Source organism: Mugil cephalus, chromosome 13, assembly GCF_022458985.1.
Source record: "Mugil cephalus isolate CIBA_MC_2020 chromosome 13, CIBA_Mcephalus_1.1, whole genome shotgun sequence".
Taxonomy (NCBI): domain Eukaryota; kingdom Metazoa; phylum Chordata; class Actinopteri; order Mugiliformes; family Mugilidae; genus Mugil; species Mugil cephalus.
In genome coordinates this window covers 24098123-24116175 of record NC_061782.1, presented here as the reverse complement: position 1 = coordinate 24116175, position 18053 = coordinate 24098123, and the positions used below count along the sequence as shown (strand labels likewise).

Genomic DNA, 18053 nt, shown 5'->3' with positions numbered 1-18053 from the left:
CTGACAGGCCCCAGATGGTCGAACCTTCTTGCTGTACGGCATCAGTGCTAACCACTGCACTCTTCCGATAGCACAACATTACTGAAGCATCAGGTGTAAATTCATTCATTTAATTATAAGTAGCTCGGGCGGCACAGTGGTATGATCCGTGGCCAACTGGGGCCTTACTGTGTGGCCGCAGATGTGAGTGGTTGTCTTTCTCTCTGTGTTAGCCCTGAGATACACCTGTCCAGGTTGTAACCCACCTCTCACCCAAAGCCAGCTGGGATAGGCTCCAAGATAGGACAAGCGGTTACAGAAAAAATGAACAGAATAGTGCAAAAAAAAAAACAAAACACAAGAGTATGTACAAAATAGTGCAAAAATGTATTAATTATACGAGATTTATACATTAAATACTAAAAATAAATATTGCAAATATACAAGACTTCATCTCATCTTCTACCGCTTAATCTTAACTAGGGTCCCAGCTGTCACTGCGCGAGAGGTGGAGTACAACCTTCTCACTGGGAGGAAGGAGCACTAACTCTAACTAACTCACTAACAACCCAGTCACATGTGTTGCACAAGGTTAAAAAAAAAAAAAAAATGAATAGACGGAATAGCGGCATCAATGTAGCTAGAAGTCTGTTTTTGCAAATCCTATTACATGGATTGTAACATGAATGAATGAATGAATGAATGAATGAATGAATGACTTATAAGTGACTCAGGCCTTTCCACCAGAAATTATTCTGGATTTGATGGCTCCTTTGAAAAAAAACATAAAATAAAACAAGGGCAGGCATACCTGGTTGATTGTGCCACTAGCATACGGTTGTCTCAAAGATTAAGCCATGCAAGTGTAAGTACACATTGGCTTGGAGTAATTTACATTTCATTATGGGCCATGTTTCGACCATTAAAACATTCACTATCCCTACAACCAATCAACCATCAGATCAGATGATGGAAAATGCTTGACAGAGTGTGATCAGACCAGATCAGAACTCCAGACTAATTATCCACTTTGTTTGTGGGGGAAGTCAAGCTAGCTCCAAAGCCAAGTGCACAAGCTCGATATAATAAAACTGCAAATGGCCTATTAAATTAAAGCTTTGTTGACTTAAGAGTCCAAGATTTGTCAGGTAATGTTACTTCACAAGCTGTCTAAATTAACAAAGACGTGTATGAAGTCCCCATTTTTGAAATGACCACAACACAGGTCATTCAGTCCGATGTACAATTAGTATTCATCGGGTTCTTTTTGTGTATTAACCTTAAATACTGTTCACCATGAGACATGGTCAAGGAGGGGAAAAAAAAAAGAAAGCAAGAGCACTAAAGCACAGAGAGCTCTGACTTCAGTCTCACGTTCTGTTTATTATGGAGCTAAAGGAAACTAGGTGGCAGACTGGTGAGAGGCTTCACTGCTCTGAGATCCAGCACCATTCGTCTGCATTAGGACCACTTATTATAAAGGCAGCAATTTATTTTCTCGGGCATTTTCTGCTGTGAGGCTGAACACTGTAACTGAGAAAGAAGTGAGGGAAAAGGGAGAAGGGAAGGGAAAGAGAGAATTGATTTTGCAGGATGAATGGAGCAACTGCTGTATAATATTTATCTCCACTAGATTAACAGACCACTGGGTGCCTGGGAAAAAAAAAGGGGGAGCTTAATTGAACATTTTCAACATCCCTCTTTTTCTGGCTGTCGTTGGCTCACTGTGTGCCCTTTCTTTGCTTTTTCTCTTTTCATTGCTCCCTCCTGCCAGGGGCCCGAGAGAACAGGGGAAATGGACTGCAGTCATTCATCGGTGAAAAATGGAAATAAATAATGGCAGCTGAAAAATGTAGATGTAGATTTGCCTTTGAATCATTTTCAGCAAACTCCAGCGGAGATGCACAAGAGTGCACACACCATGACAGGGATACAAACTGACACATGTAACGCTGACAACATTACAACTATGAAGGTTGTTCTAATGAGACATGCAGCAGTGATGTGTAAAGAGCTGCACTGCTGTTAATACATTTCAGACAGCCTTTACACACACTTACACTCTACAACCAGCTACAATCAAAGACATATGGATACTTGGCACCAGGTTTATTTTGAACACAGGTGTTATCGCACAAACATGTTTAAATACAGTCCAACGGCACCAGCATAGCAACCAGTGTTGACTTTATTTACAACAACATGGCTCTGATTGGTTGAAGGACTATACATTTTTGTGCCAAGTTTTTTTTTTCTCTCTGTATGACTTGAAACGTCCCATAATGAAGTTCACACAAGAGTTATATTCTGATGAGACCTGAACCAACATATAGTATAAAATGTTCTGCCAAACGCAAACGACAGATATATTTTAGGTAAAGGAGCAGTTGTTACAAGAGATGACATGCAAGCACAATTTTTGCCAAAAAAAAAAAAAAAGATCTTCTGACTTTCACATGGAAAATAGCGCATTGCTGCAAGATTTTCTGACTAGGATCGACCCGCCTTGGTGGGCGCTAATGGGCTTTCAGACTGCCAGCAGTCGTGGGTCTTACTTTGACCCACAAGAGCTGCATGTCAGAGTTGCATGCCTTTTTTTTTCCTCACTGTCGTACGTCTTCACACCGACAACGTCATCATTACACATTTAAGCGCGCTGGAACATTGTGAGGCAAACAATGGACAGCATGGACGTCAGTGAGTCCAATGTTGGCGTGTTGTTTTGTGTGCTGCACTTTTGTCCCTTTTGCAAAGAATACAAAGTCAGCACAGACTAGAAATATCCGTGTGCTGCCATGATGGATAAAAAAGGTGTGTCGTTCATGTCGCTATACAGGTTGTATATAAATACAGTCATGCATGTGAAGTAAACAACAACTGGATTCCCTGAGATTCCCTGGGATTTCTCGAGCATGATGTTGGGCTAACTCACATTTGATTTATTTCATTGGAAAAAAATCTCTGCCCTACAGAAATGAGTCAACAGCAGGAAGACTGATCTCATCAGAGTGGACCCAAACTTTGCTATGTTTCGAGATCTGGGCGAGCAGCTCCCACTGCCCTGGAGATTCCACAAAGACAGCATGACAGGCTGCACAGTGACAAAATCAGAACGTGACCTAGCCATGGCAACCCTCTCACACTGCTGAAAAGATCTGGGACGACCTGGGATTTTCGTGCTGTGTGAAAGGGGCTTTACAGACAATGCTACCGATACGCACAGGGTTCAGATCACAGACGACCACACTATATTACTGTAGTATGTGTACATGAATAGGACTTAAGTAGCAAATTTAGGTTACGTTCTTACTGATCTTGGAGCAAAAAAGGTAATGAGGCATATACTTACATAAATGGAATTTGTTCACTCCATTTGACACATCGAAGTGAGCACACTATTTTTCTTTAGGTGCTTGCCTGAGGCTCCTCAGCCTAGGACAGAGAGGGGATTGATCCAGTAACCTCATGGTCCCAAAGCTACTTCTCTAAACGCTAGTTAGAGGCACTTCCACAGCTTCCAAATTCATGTTAATTACATTTTAAAAATTTGACATCTTGCAAGAAAGTTAAGGGCGCAGATATGGCAATGTTAGTGTATTGTTACCACAGTAACAGATATCTTTAGTGGAAAGAACACGGTGTCCATCTTCCTCCCTGTGCAACAGAATAGAGTCTCTCACCGCTAAATGCAAACTGTGGCTCTTTGAACAGAACTGCTCCCTATCTGTGAGTCCAGCGCGACTACCGTTAGCATTATCACAGCTGCCTGTCGCCTCCACCGACGAGCAGTAACTCACTCACTTGCTGGTTCATTAAAATCCTGTCTGACTGTGCCATTTACTCCCCCAGGGAACAGACCATTTCCAGGAACAGACAATCACAGCAGCTCACCTGCAGCCAATGAAACACGGGAGACAATAGTAAGAACTGCATGCTAACAAGACGGATAGAAGGCGGAAAAAACTCCTTTATTGGGTAGCTCCTGTCCCACTGACAGTGTCATTGTCATCTAACCTTTTTCTCCACTTGATCTTCACTACAAAACATCACAAAAATATTCTAAAAAATTAACTTGGCACAGTTTGAAGGGATTTTGTCTGGCGCTCCCTCCTTTGAGGAGGAACTTAATGTTTAAGCATTTTTAAACATTAAGTTTATGTGTATGTCACAGAGGGCATTCAAGTATTGAGCAAGTTGACAATAAGCCCACGCACAACCAGGAACTCAAGCACAGCATGACACCATGATCCTGTCTAATTAAACCATGGCCTTGAGAGCCTTGTATAATGTCTCAGCGGGGGCGTCTGTTCAAAAAGATGAAAAGTCATTCATTTGTGAATGAAGAATGGTTAGAATTCTTTTCATCTCACAATATTGTCTTGGGAAACCTCTGATCAAGTACAGTCTGAAGCATGGCAAACATAAGGCGAGTCTAGAGTCAGCTGTGACAACACAATGTAGGGATGTAACGATACACTCAACTGAGTTAGCGATACAATTTTCTCATGATTTTTTAACAAAATTAGTTCACAGACAAATTATGACTGAAAAAGATTCCTTTAATTATTATTCACAAAAAACAAAAAATACATTTCTGTAGGATGTATAACACAAACTATGCAAAGAATGCATATTTAAAAAAATATATACATTTATTTAGATATATAAAAAACTACTAATTATATTTTCTCAGCAAATGAAAGTGAATCCCTTTTTATTTCTCTGAGGTAGCCTAAACTGTGCTTTCCAATGCATATGTCCTCTTAAAAGTGCAAGACTGAAATTATGCTCCATCTTAACAACAAAAACATAAATTAAGAACCGGATCTTTAAAACAAATCCCACATCAAAATCACTAAATGAATAATAGCAAATAGGATCTGGGGCACTGGGAGAGAGAAGGTATAGGTGGGGGCATGACCATGTTCTGAAGGCCATCGCTAAGTGTTGCTAAGTGCCAAGCACTCCCGGTGCAGCCAGGTGCAGTGTAAACTAAGCTAACTGGATCCTAGGACTCTCAACAGACTTGACAGTGGTATATTCTCATCTAAATCTTAGCAAGACATGGCCTTAATCACCCACCCTTCATGCTCTAAGTATGTATGCTGGGGGCAAATTAAACTATTAATTACATATCTATCATGTGATTGCAGGTATGCAAACCCAGTGAGTTCCCCTGATGACTGTGTTAGTGTTTGCAAATACATAGTGCACAAGAAAAACAACCCATCTGTGGTATGTCCAATTTCTGTTGCCATATAGAAGATGGAATCATTGTTTTAACTGCTCTGAAGTTCTCAATATTTTTTTTAATTTCCGTTTGTTGAAACAATGAGCGATGAACTAATAAAAGGCATGCAGACATAATTTCACACTACCCTATGTGACATAAAATACTCAACAAGGAGCAACATTTTTATTTTTCTTGCATCTGGCAACAAAATGGCCAACTACTAAAAGATAACAAACCAATTCAATTTCACAAGTTGCAGGCAAACGTTCACCAACTCACCTAAACCTGAAAGTGATATCAAACAACTGGCCGGCAGCAGCAGCGGGTAAAGATGCAAACTTGAATCTAAATATATGCAGTATAGTTAAAATCTCTGAAACTTGAATGCAAACAGTCCTTGAAAATGCCCGCTGAAATTGAAAATGTATGATAACCTTTGCCCATTCAAAATAAAGCAGCGTTACAGGAACCAATATGACAGTGATTCAATGTATGTGAAATTGTGAAAATGTAAAATTAAATCAGAATTTTGATTTTGTCTCGTGTTGTTTATTGATTCATATACTTATAAACAAATAATAAATCACAGATCTGGGTTGGCACGCCACCTGTTAGACAAAAGGAGAAAAAGAGTTTAAGTGTTAAGAGTTTAAGTGTATGTGGCTAAACCTAAGATGTACCTTACCATCTGAAAGCCAAACAAAGTGAAAAAGTGAGTTTATCGTTTCCTGAAAAATCCTGAAAAAAGAAAAGCAGAAAAAGAGTTAAACTGAGCTCAGTGTTTCAGAGTAAATCTAAGATGTACCTTACCATTTGAAAGCTCCAAAGTGACGTTATGTCTGAAATCCAACTCCCTCTGAGTTATTGCTTTCTGGAAATCTTGAATAACAAAAATCTGAACATCTGAAAGCTCCAAACAAAGCGATGGTGTTTGATTCTTTTGGTAAGACAAAAGGGACAGTTAAGATTTTTAAATATCTGACATGTTTTAAGTGTCACCTGCAGTCTTCTTTAGAGGCGTCATCTGGTGAAGGTGACGTGTACTTTTAAAAAGGTGCTCCTCCTGTAGGCGTGGTCGATAGATCCACCAGGTCGGCCATGCCCCCTGCCACCTGATGGGCTCTGGAGGAGAGAGTCCCATGTGTGGTAGAGCATGGACGCTCCCTCATCCCGATTCATGGTCAAAAGTTGGCAAAGTAACCACAAAGATGACAGCAGCATCAAAGTAACAATACACAGGAAACCCACACATACCGACCAGTGCCTGCTCTGGACCTCCAAACACCCCACAGTCCACCACAAACTGTCAGGACATCGAGATCAGGAAGCGGGCGGACCGGACCATGAATTGAGATGAGGGAGCATTCAGATGACAACTCTGAACAAGAACGCAGATGACAGTGGAAACATGTCAGGTACTTAAAAACTTTACCTATCCCTTCTGTCGAACCAAAAGAATCAAACAACATTAAAACATTGAAAATTTAAAGAAGACAGAACCAAGTGATATCTGAATATCCTTTTGAAATCTGAACAAACAAAGTTATGTTAAGAATCTGAAATCTGACTCCTAAAGACATTGTTTGTCCTGATGTCGGGTCGAACAAAAGAGAAAAACAGTTAAAAGTCAGTTAATAATCGAGAGTTACATGTCATGACTAAGAAATACTTTCTGAGTGAAAACCTTTAACCAGTCGTAATTAGTACCTACCAAAACCAAAGTGATTTATAATCAATGTCCGAGTGAAACTCAGAAAGTTCCTGAGTTTAGTTTTCACTGAGAGACTCCACTGAAAAACAAAAAGTCAGAAACAAAGCAGAAGTTAAACTGAGTTCAGTATTTGAGACTAAATCTGAGATGTACCTTACCCAAATAACATGATAAGTCTCCCGAAATGAAGACGAGTTAAGTTCGCAAATCTGACTCCATCTAAAGTAATCCTGGAAGATCCTGGAAAAAACAAAAGCAGAAAAAGAGTTAAACTGAGTTCAGTGTTTAGACTAAATCTGAGATGTACCTTACCATCTGAAAGCTCCAAAGGTACGTTTAGTCTGAAATCTGACTCCTTTGTTTCCTGGAATCCTGAAAAAGCAACAGAAGAAAAAGAGTTAAACTGAGTTTAGTATTTCGACAAATCTGAGATGTACCTTACCATTGAAAGCTCCAAACAAGTGATTTAAGTCTGAAATCAGACTCTAGTGTTTCCTGGAAATCCTGAAAAAGAAAAGCAGAAAAAATAAAGTTTAAAACGAGTTCATCATTTGAGGAAGATCTAAATCTGAGAATGTACACTTAACCATCTGAAAGAGCTCTAAAAAGTGATGTTTAAGTCTAAATCTGGACTCCTAGTTTTGTGAAATCCTGAAAAGAAAAACAAAGAAGAGTTAAAACATAGACATCATGTGTATCAAACTGTAGACATCAATCAGAGATGTACCTTATAACCACACTGGAAAGCTCTCAAAGTGCCCTTAAGTCGAAATCTGAATCCTGTTATCTCGGAAATCCTGAAACAGAAAGAGAAGAAAAAGAGTTTAAATGATTCAGTATTTTGAGATCAAAACTGAGATGTACCTTACCATGTGAAAGCTCCAAACAAGTGAGTTAGTCTGAAATTGACTCCCTGAGGTTTGTTTCCTGAAAATCCTGAAAACAAAAGCAGAAAAAAGTTAAACTGAGTTCAGATTTAGATAAATCTAGATGTACCTTACCATTGAAAGCTCCAAGTGACGTTAATGTCTGAAATCTAACTCCCTCTGAGTTATTGCTTTCTGGAAATCTTGAAAAACAAAAACAAAAGAGTTAAACTGAGTTAGTATTTGGACTAAGTCTGAGATGTACCTACCATCTGAAAGCTCCAAACAAAGCATGGTTGTTTTGATTCTTTGAAAGACAAAAAGGAATTAGATTTTAATACTGAATGCTTTTAAGTGTCCACGTGCAGTCTATCTTTAGAGGCGTCATCTGTGGAAGGTGACGATGTACATTTAAAAAGGTGCTTCTCTGTATGGCTCGTGGTCGATAGAATCCACCAGTCGTGCCATGCCCCATGCCACGTATGGCTCTGAAGGAGAGAGTCCCATGTGGTATAGATGGTCTCCTCAAACGATTCATGTACAAAGAAATGGCAAAAGTAACCACAAAGTGACGCAGCATCAAAGTAACAATACACAGAAACCCAACATACCGACCGTGTCTGCTCTGGACCTCCAAACACCACCACAGTCCACCAAAAACTGTCAGACATCGAGATCAGGAACAGAGATGTACCGGACCATGAACTCAGGAAGAGGTACATTCATGTCTCCACAGATGGACTGCCCTCCAGACGCGGCACGTCTACAGGAGGAACCTTTGTAAAAGACATTCATCCTACAATGACAACGAAGAAGAACCAGAGTAACAGAGGAACAGTGTCAGGTAATAAAAATCTTACCTATCCCTTCTGTCGAACCAAAAGAATCAAACAACATTAAAACATTGAAAATTTAAAGAAGACAAATAGAAGATTTTTGAGATACTACAAACCAAGTGATGTTAAGTCTGACATATGACTCCCTGAGGTTTGTTTCCTGGAGATCCTGAAAAACAAAAGCAGAAAAACAGTTAAACTGAGTTCAGCATTTGAGACCAAATCTGAGAGGTACCTTACCATCTGAAAGCTCCGAAGTGACGTTAAGTCTGAAATCTGACTCCTTGAGGTTTATTGTTTCCTGGAAGACCTTAAAAACAAAAGAAGAAAAAGAGTTAAACTGAGTTCAGCATTTGAGACTAAATCTGAGATGTACCTTACCCATCTGAAAGCTCCGAAGTGACGTTATGTGAAACTGACTCGTTTTGTTTCCTGGAGTCCTTAAAAGAACAAGAGAAAAAGAGTTAAATGAGTTCAGTATTGAGACTAAATCTGAGATGTACCTACCATCTGAAAGTCCAGACAGGATGTCTAAGTCTGAAATGATCTGCGAGGTTGTTTCTGGAAAGTCTGAAAAACAAAAGCAAGAAAAAGAGTTAAACTGAATTCATATTTGGACTAAATCTGAATGATACCTTACCAATCTGAAAGCTCCAAACACATGTCACGATGTATGTCTAGAAATTTGACTCTCGAGGTTTATTGTTTCCTGAAAAATCCTGAAAAAAAAAAGCAGAAAAAGAGTTAAACTAGTCTCATGTTCAGAATAAATTAAATGTCTTACAAAGCTGAAAGCTCCAAACCAAAGTGATGTTACGTCTGAAATTGAATCCGGGTTTTTCTGGAAGTCCTGAAAAACAAAAGCAGAAAAAGAGTTAAACTGTATTCAGTATTTGAGACTAAATCTGAGATGTACCTTACCATCTGAAAGCTCCAAACAAGGTCACATTATGTCTGAAATTTGACTCCCTGAGGTTTATTGTTTCCTGAAAAATCCTGAAAAAGAAAAGAAGAAAAAGAGTTAAACTGAGCTCAGTGTTTCAGAGTAAATCTAAGATGTACCTTACCATCTGAAAGCTCCAAAGTGATGTTAAGTCTGAAATCTGAATCCTTGTTTTCTGGAAATCCTGAAAAAGAAAAGCAGAAAAAGAGTTAAACTGTATTCAGTATTTGAGACTAAATCTGAGATGTACCTTACCATCTGAAAGCTCCAAACAAAGTGACGTTATGTCTGAAATCTGACTCCTTGTTTTCTGGAAATCCTGAAAAGCAAAAGGAGAAAAAGAGTTAAACTGAGTTTGGTGTTTGAGACTAAATCTCAGATGTACCTTACCATGTGAAAGCTCCAAACAAAATGACATTATGTCTGAAATCTGACTCCCTCTGAGTTATTGCTTTCTGGAAATCTTGAAAAACAAAAACAGAAGAGTTAAACTATGAGTTTGTGTTTGTGGCAAGTCTGGATGACCGAACCTCTGAAAGCTCCAAACAAGCGAGGGTTTGATTCTTTGGTAAGACAAAAGGGACAGTTAAGATTGTTAAAATACCGACATGTTTAACAGTCACGTGCAGTCATCTTAGAAGCGTCACTGGTAAAGGTGACGTGTACTTTAAAAGGTGCTCCTCCTGTAGCGTGGTCCATAGATCCACCAAGTCGGCATGCCCCCTGCCGCCCGATGGCTGGAGAGAGAGTCCTATGGAGGTAGAGCATGGATGCTCCTCATCGATTCAGTCAAAAGTTGGCAAATTAACCAAGATGACAGCAGCATCAAATACAATACACAGAAACCACAATACGACCATGCCTCTGGACTCCAAACACCCACAGTCCACACAACTGTCAGGACATCGAGATCAGAAGCAGGCGACCGGACCAGAATCGGGATGAGGGAGCATTCATGCTCTACCACAGATGGGACTCGCCTCAGACCGTCGCCACGTACAGAGAACACCATTTAAGTACAGTCACCACCAGATACAACTCGAACAAGACGCAGATGACAGGAAACATGTCAGGTACTTAAAAACTTACCTATCCTTCTGTCGAACCAAGATCAAACAACATTAAAACATGAAATTTAAGAAGACAATAGAAGATTTTGAGATACTAACAAACCAAGTATTTTAACAAATCCATAACATGAATTGAAAACAAAAAGTATAGATCTAACCCTAAGATTTGTTTCTGGAAGTCCATGAAAAAGAAAGCAAGAATAATGTTTCAGTTAACGAGTAATTAAAAGTGAATGAGACTAAATCTGAGATGTACCTTACCATCTGAAAGCTCCGAAGTGACGTTAAGTCTGAAATCTGACTCCTTGTTTCCTGGAAGTCCTGAAAAAGAAAAGCAGAAAAAGAGTTAAATTGAGTTCAGTATTTGAGACTAAATCTGAGATGTACCTTACCATCTGAAAATTCCAAACCAGGTGACGTTAAGTCTGAAATCTGAATCTGCAGAGGGAGATTTTTCTTCTGGAAGTCCTGAAAAACAAAAGCAGAAAAAGAGTTAAACTGTATTCAGTATTTGAGACTAAAACATGAAGATGAACTTACATTGAAAGTCCAAACAAGGTCACGTTAAATGCTGAAAATTAAAGTCAACATCTCCTGAGGTTTAAATTATTGTTTCCTGAAAAATCCTGAAAAAGAAAAGCAGAAAAAGAGTTAAACTGAGCTCAGTGTTTCAGAGTAAATCTGAGATGTACCTTACCATCTGAAAGCTCCAAACAAAGTGATGTTACGTCTGAAATCTGAATCCTTGTTTTCTGGAAATCCTGAAACAGAAAAGCAGAAAGAGTTAAACTGTATTCAGTATTTGAGACTAAATCTGAGATGTACCTTACCATCTGAAAGCTCCAAACAAGGTGACGTTATGTCTGAAATTTGACTCCCTGAGGTTTATTGTTTCCTGAAAAATCCTGAAAAAGAAAAGAAGAAAAGAGTTAAACTAAGTTTGAGTGTTTCAGACTAAATCTGAGATGACCTTACCATAAGTCTGAAATCGACTCTTCCAAAGGATGTTGAAGTACTGAAATCGAACCTGTTTCCTGGAAGTTCTGAAAAAGTAAATAGAAGAAAAATGAGTTAAACTGAGTTCGATGTTGAGACCCAAATCTGAGAATGCACCTTACCATGTGAAAGCTCCAAACAAAGTGACGTTATGTCTGAATTCTGAACTCCTCTGAGTTAAATTGACATTCTGGAAATCTTGAAAAACAAACAGGAGAGTTTAAAGTATGGAGTTTAGTGTATTGTGGCTAAGTCTGAGAATGTCCAACATTGAAAGCTCCAACAAAGCGATGGTGTTTGATTCTTTGGTAAGACAAAAGGGACAGTTAAGATTTTTAAATACCTGACATGTTTTATGTGTCACGTGCAGTCTTTTAGAGGCGTCATCTGGTAGAAGGTGACGTGTACTTTTAAAAAGGTGCTCCTCCTGTAGGCGTGGTCGTAGATCCACCAGTCGCCATGCCCCTAAAGGCCCGATGGCTCTGAGGAGTAGAGTCCATGTGATGGTCAAGCATGGATGCTCCCTCATCCTGATCATGGTCAAAAGTTGGCAAATTAACCCAAAGATGACAGCAGCATCAAAGTAACAATACCAGGAAACCCACAAAGTACCGACCAGTGCCCTGCACTGGACTTCCAAACACACCCAATCCACCACAAACGTCAGGACATCGAGATCATGGAAGCAGCGACCCGACCATGAATCGGAAATGAGGGAGCATCAGCTCTCACAGATGGGACTCTGTCCTCCAGAGACCGTCGGCCACGTCTACAGGAGGAACACCATTTTAACAGTACATGTCACTCCTACCAGATGACAACTCTGAACAAGAACGCAGATGACAGTGGAAACATGTCAGGTACTTAAAAATCTTACCTATCCCTTCTGTCGAACCAAAAGAATCAAACAACATTAAAACATTGAAAATTTAAGAGACAAAAAGAATCTTAGAATTAAAATACAAACAAGTAGATGTTAAAGTCTGAAATATACATCCAAAGATTGTTTCCTGGAAGTCCTGAAAAAGAAACGCTGAAAAGAGTTAGTACTGAGTTTATGTTTCAGACTAAAATCAAATGCAGATAGTACCTTACCATCTGAAAGCTCCGAAGTTGACGTTAATCTGAAATCTGACTCCTTGTTCCTGGAAGTCCTGAAAAAGAAAAGCAGAAAAGAGTTAAATTGTTTCGTAATTTGAGAATAAATCTGAGATGATAACATTACAATTGAAATTCCAACCATGATGACTTAATCTGAAATCTGAATCTGCAGAGGGAGATTTTTCTTCTGGAAGTCCTGAAAAACAAAAGCAGAAAAAGAGTTAAACTGCATTTCAGTATGAATTTGAAAGAACTAAATCGAAGAACCTTACATTGATTAGTCTTCAAACAAGGTCACGTAAGTCTGAAATATTGACTCCCTGAGGTTTATTGTCTGATTGCTCCTGAGAATAATTCCTGAATCCAAAAAAAAAGCAGAAAAAGAGTTAAACTGAGCTCAGTGTTTCAGACTAAATCTGAGATGTACCTTACCATCTGAAAGCTCCAAACAAAGTGATGTTAAGTCTGAAATCTGACTCCTTGTTTCCTGGAAGTCCTGAAAAACAAAAGCAGAAAAGGAGTTAAACTGAGCTCAGTGTTTCAGAGTAAATCTGAGATGTACCTTACCATCTGAAAGCTCCAAGATGATCGCCTTAAGTCGAAATCTGAATCCTGTTTCGGAAATCCTGAAACAGAAAAGCAGTTAAAAAAAAGTTAAACCTAGTTTAGTGTTTACAGACTAAATCTGAATTACCTACCAGTGAAACGCTCCAAGTTTGACATTAAGTCGAAACATAGACCAAATATTTACCTGAAGTCCTGTAAAACAAAAGAAGAAATGTTAAACTGATTCATATTGAGACTAAATCTGAGTACCTTACATCTGAAAGCTCCAAATATGTCCATTAATGTCCTGAAAAATTGAATGCCCTGAGGTTTAATGTTTCCTGAAATTCCTGAAAAAAAAGAAGAAAAAGGTTAAACTGAGCTCAGTGTTTCAAGTCAAATCTAAGATGTACCTTACATTTCTGAAAGCTCCAAAGTGATGTTAAGTCTGAAATTAAATCCTTGTTTCTGAAATCCTGGAAAAATGAAAGCAGAACAAAGCATAAACTGTATTCAGTATTTGAGACTAAATCTGAGATGAACCTTACCATCTGAAAGCTCCAAACAAGGTGAGGTTAAGTTGAAATCTGAGTCCTTGTTTTCTGGAAATCCTGAAAGCAAAAGGAGAAAAGAGATTAAAATGCATAGCTAATTGGTGCTTTGAGACTAATCTCAGATGTAACCTTACCATGGAAAGCTCCAAACAAAATGAACATTATGTCTGAAATTGACTCCTCTGAGTATTGCTTTCTGAAATCTGAAACAAACAAAACGAAGAGTTTAAATCTTATGAGTTTAGTGATTGTGGCTAAGTTCTGAATGTACCTGACATCTGAAAGCTCAAACAGCGATGGTGTTTGATTCTTTTGGTAGACAAAAGGGTACAGTTAAAGGATTCTTTAAATACCTGACATGATTTCAATGTCACGTGCGATCCTTCTTTAGCAGGCCGTCATCTGGGAAGGTAGACGTTGTACTTTTAAAAAGGTGCTCCTCCTGTAGGCCTGTGGTCGAATAGTGATCCACCAGTCGGCCAAATGCCCCTGGCAGCCCGAAGGACTACTAGGAGGAGAGAGTCCCTATGTGTGTAGAGCCATGGACGCTCCTCATCCCCATTCAGTCAACAAGTTGGCAAAGTAACCACAAAGATGACGGAGCAGTCAAAGTAACAATACACATGAAACCCACACATAGCGACCAGTGCCTGCTCTGGACCTCCAAAGACACCCCCAGTCCACCACAAACTGTCGGACATCGAATCAGGAAGCAGGCGACCGGACCAAGAATCAGGATGAGGACATTACATCTCAAACAACAGATGGACTCAGCTCACAATGAGGACCGTACGACACAACTTCTACAGGTAGAACACCTTAAAAGTACATGTCACACCTAAAATGACAAACTTGAAGAAGAACGCAGAGATGACAGTGGAAAATAGTCGGTACTTAAAATCTATTACCTATCCCTGTTTGTCTGAACCAAAAGAATCAAACAACATTAAAACATTGAAAATTTAAAGAAGACAAATAGAAGATTTTTGAGATACTACAAACCAAGTGATGTTAAGTCGAATATAAACTCACCTGAGTTTAAGTCTACTGACCTGTGAGATCCTGAAAAACAAAAGCAGAAAAACAGTTAAACTGAGTTCAGCATTTGAGACTAAATCTGAGAGGTACCTTACCATGTGAAAGCTCAAAACAAAGTGATGTTAAGTCTGAAATCTGACTCCTTGTTTCCTGGAAATCCTGAAAAACAAAAGCAGAAAAGGAGTTAAATTGAGCTCAGTGTTTGAGACTAAATCTGAGATGTACCTTACCATCTGAAAGCTCCAAACAAAGTGATGTTAAGTCTGAAATCTGACTCCCTGAGGTTTATTGTTTCCTGGAAGACCTTAAAAACAAAAGAAGAAAAAGAGTTAAACTGAGTTCAGCATTTGAGACTAAATCTGAGATGTACCTTACCATCTGAAAGCTCCAAACAAAGTGATGTCAAGTCTGAAATCTGACTCCTTGTTTCCTGAAAGTCCTGAAAAACAAAGGTAGAAAAAGAGTTAAACTAAATTCAGTGTTTGAGAATCAATCTGAGATGTACCTTACCATCTGAAAGCTCCAAACAAGGTCACATTATGTCTGAAATTTGACTCCCCGAGGTTTACTGTTTACTGTAAAATCCTGAAAAAGAAAAGAAGAAAATGAGTTAAACTGTATTCAGTATTTGAGACTAAATCTGAGATGTACCTTACCATCTGAAAGCGCCAAACAAAGTGATGTTAAGTCTGAAATTTGACTCCTTGTTTCCTGGAAATCCTAAAAAAGAAAAGAAGAAAAAGAGTTAAACTGAGTTCAGTGTTTGAGACTAAATCTGAGATGAACCTTACCATGTGAAAGCTCCAAACAAGGTGACGTTATGTCTGAAATTTGACTCCCTGAGGTTTATTGTTTCCTGAAAAATCCTGAAAAAGAAAAGAAGAAAAAGAGTTAAACTGAGTTCAGTGTTTGAGACTAAATCTGAGATGTACCTTACCATCTGAAAGCTGCAAACAAAGTGACATTATGCCTGACATCTTACTCCCTGAGGTTTATTCTTGACTGGAAGTCCTGAAAAACAATAGCAAAAAAAGAGTTAAACACTGAGTTTAGTGTTTGTGGTTGGATCTCCTTGACAACCTGAGGCTTTGATCAAAGGTTCCGATGAACATCAAAGACTGTCTGGAACCTCTCTATATTCCATATGGAAATTACAGAAAGCAGATGATTTCACTGTCATGACAGGAGTCTCTGATTCTCATATAATTATTGATTTGGATATTAGAAGTTATTCCCTAATTATGGCATTAATCATGAATAAATTTTAAATCAATTTCAAGGAAGCCACGTTAGACATCATCTGTCCTTATTTCTAAATCTGAGATGTACCTTACCATCTGAAAGCTCCAAAGTGACGTTAAGTCTGAAATCTGACTCCTTGTTTCCTGGAAGTTCTGAAAAAGAAAAGAAGAAAAAGAGTTAGACTGAGTTTAGTGTTTCAGACTAAATCTGAGATGTACCTTACCATGTGAAAGCTCCAAACAAAGTGATGTTAAGTCTGAAATCTGACTCCTTGTTTCCTGGAAATCCTGAAAAAGAAAAACAGGAAAAGAGTTAAACTGAGCTCAGTGTTTCAGACTAAATCTGAGATGTACCTTACCATCTGAAAGCTCCAAACAAAGTGATGTCAAGTCTGAAATCTGGCTCCTTGTTTCCTGGAAGTTCTGAAAAACAAAGGCAGAAAAAGAGTTAAACTGAGTTCAGTGTTTGAGACTAAATCTGAGATGTACCTTACCATGTGAAAGCTCCAAACAAGGTCACGTTATGTCTGAAATTTGACTCCCTGAGGTTTATTGTTTCCTGAAAAATCCTGAAAAAGAAAAGAAGAAAAAGAGTTAAACTGAGTTTAGTGTTTGAGACTAAATCTGAGATGTACCTTACCATCTGAAAGCTGCAAACAAAGTGACATTAAGCCTGACATCTTAAACACAGAGTTTAGTGTTTGTGGCTGGATCTCCTTGACAACCTGAGGCTTTGATCAAAGGTTCTGATGAACATCAAAGACTGTCTGGAACCTCTCTACATTCCATATGCAAATTACAGAAAGCAGATGATTTCACTGTCATGACAGGAGTCTCTGATTCTCATATAATTATTGATTTGGTTATTAGAAGTTATTCCCTAATTATGGCATTAATCATGAAGTTTTTTCTCAACAGTTCTTTTAGTGCAGCTTTATCAAAGTGTTGTTTTTTTCTGTGAAACGCTCAGGCTGTTACTGGGAGATGCAGTTTTCTCAGTTATATTTAAAATATACCGTTAAAAGTAACCTTGCACTTGTTAGCATGTTAACACAGCCAGAGATGCGCTAACCCACGGCTAATTTATTAGCTGCTTAATTAGCTACTCAACCATTTCAGCTACCAGGCTAACTATGTTGGGCAAAGACAACATCAACGAACATATAATACAACACTTTTTTTATATGTTTTTCGTAACTGCAGCAATTGTAGGCAGGTATTTGCATTTAAAACGGTCAAAATGGGCCATCTGTCACCTAAAGCGGCCACGGCATCATTTAGACAAAACTTTAAACCTTGAGTGAGTTATATATATAAAAAAATAAATAAATAAGAAAAAAAAATCTTCGATATTCATATTTGTTGTCCTGAATAGTTATATAGCCCGTTCTGTATTTTATGGAACGGGTGGCAACCCTAGGTCTGACAATAGCGAAATGCATTAATTTAAAAGCTAAAGCTGATAACGAACACATTTCTAGACCCAGGAAAGGTCTGTTCTGTTGCAGTAACAAATGTCTGAGCCCAGTGTGTTGACCATGATGTGTTCAGTGGTCCCTGAAGTTCCCTGAAAATACACAAGGTATTTACATCATGCAGCAATGCTCAGAGAACAAAGAAAAAAATATTCAGTAAAATCGCGTGTTTCATTTCAGTCATTCCCCAGCAGAAACAAATAATCTTGTGTCAGAAACTGCAGTTTCTATGGTGTCCACTTGAGGCCGACTCAAAAAGCGTTTATTTATTTTACAGAACTAAACATATTTAGAGCCTGATACAGATAACCACTATAAGTGGATGATTTTAAAATAAATAAATAAAATAAAATAAAAAAAACTTGCTATCTCACTCACTAAATAGATTGGACTAATTTTTCCATTAGCCAGAGGTTAGGTAGAGTTTGGCACAGTAAAGATGCCAATGGCCAGAGAAACCACGC

General features: G+C 38.6%; 3 long non-coding RNA genes across 6 annotated transcripts; all 3 read right to left on the bottom strand.

The window, feature by feature from the left end:
* Positions 1–4757: 4757 nt before the first annotated feature.
* LOC125019155 lies at positions 4758–6648 on the bottom strand. The gene is made up of 3 exons (XR_007114036.1): positions 6023–6648; positions 5898–5950; positions 4758–5820 (listed from the first exon to the last, which is right to left on the bottom strand). It is a non-coding gene; the product is annotated as an uncharacterized LOC125019155 (long non-coding RNA).
* A 1304-nt stretch (positions 6649–7952) lies between these two features.
* LOC125019131 lies at positions 7953–16765 on the bottom strand. 4 transcript variants are annotated; one of them, XR_007114027.1, is made up of 12 exons: positions 16755–16765; positions 16339–16402; positions 16208–16267; positions 15811–15884; positions 15665–15739; positions 15530–15593; positions 15384–15458; positions 15249–15312; positions 15104–15177; positions 14969–15032; positions 8742–8794; positions 7953–7992 (listed from the first exon to the last, which is right to left on the bottom strand). It is a non-coding gene; the product is annotated as an uncharacterized LOC125019131 (long non-coding RNA). The 4 variants fall into 4 exon arrangements; XR_007114029.1 differs by lacking the exon at positions 16755–16765 and adding an exon at positions 16474–16525; XR_007114028.1 differs by lacking the exons at positions 14969–15032; positions 15104–15177; positions 15249–15312; ... (5 more) ...; positions 16339–16402; positions 16755–16765 and adding exons at positions 8866–8935; positions 10900–10959; positions 11031–11106; positions 11469–11543; positions 13168–13246 and having other exon boundaries at positions 7959–7992.
* On the bottom strand, positions 9476–10060 carry LOC125019132. Its single transcript, XR_007114031.1, has 4 exons — positions 9959–10060; positions 9824–9887; positions 9693–9752; positions 9476–9621 (listed from the first exon to the last, which is right to left on the bottom strand). It is a non-coding gene; the product is annotated as an uncharacterized LOC125019132 (long non-coding RNA).
* Positions 16766–18053: the final 1288 nt, after the last annotated feature.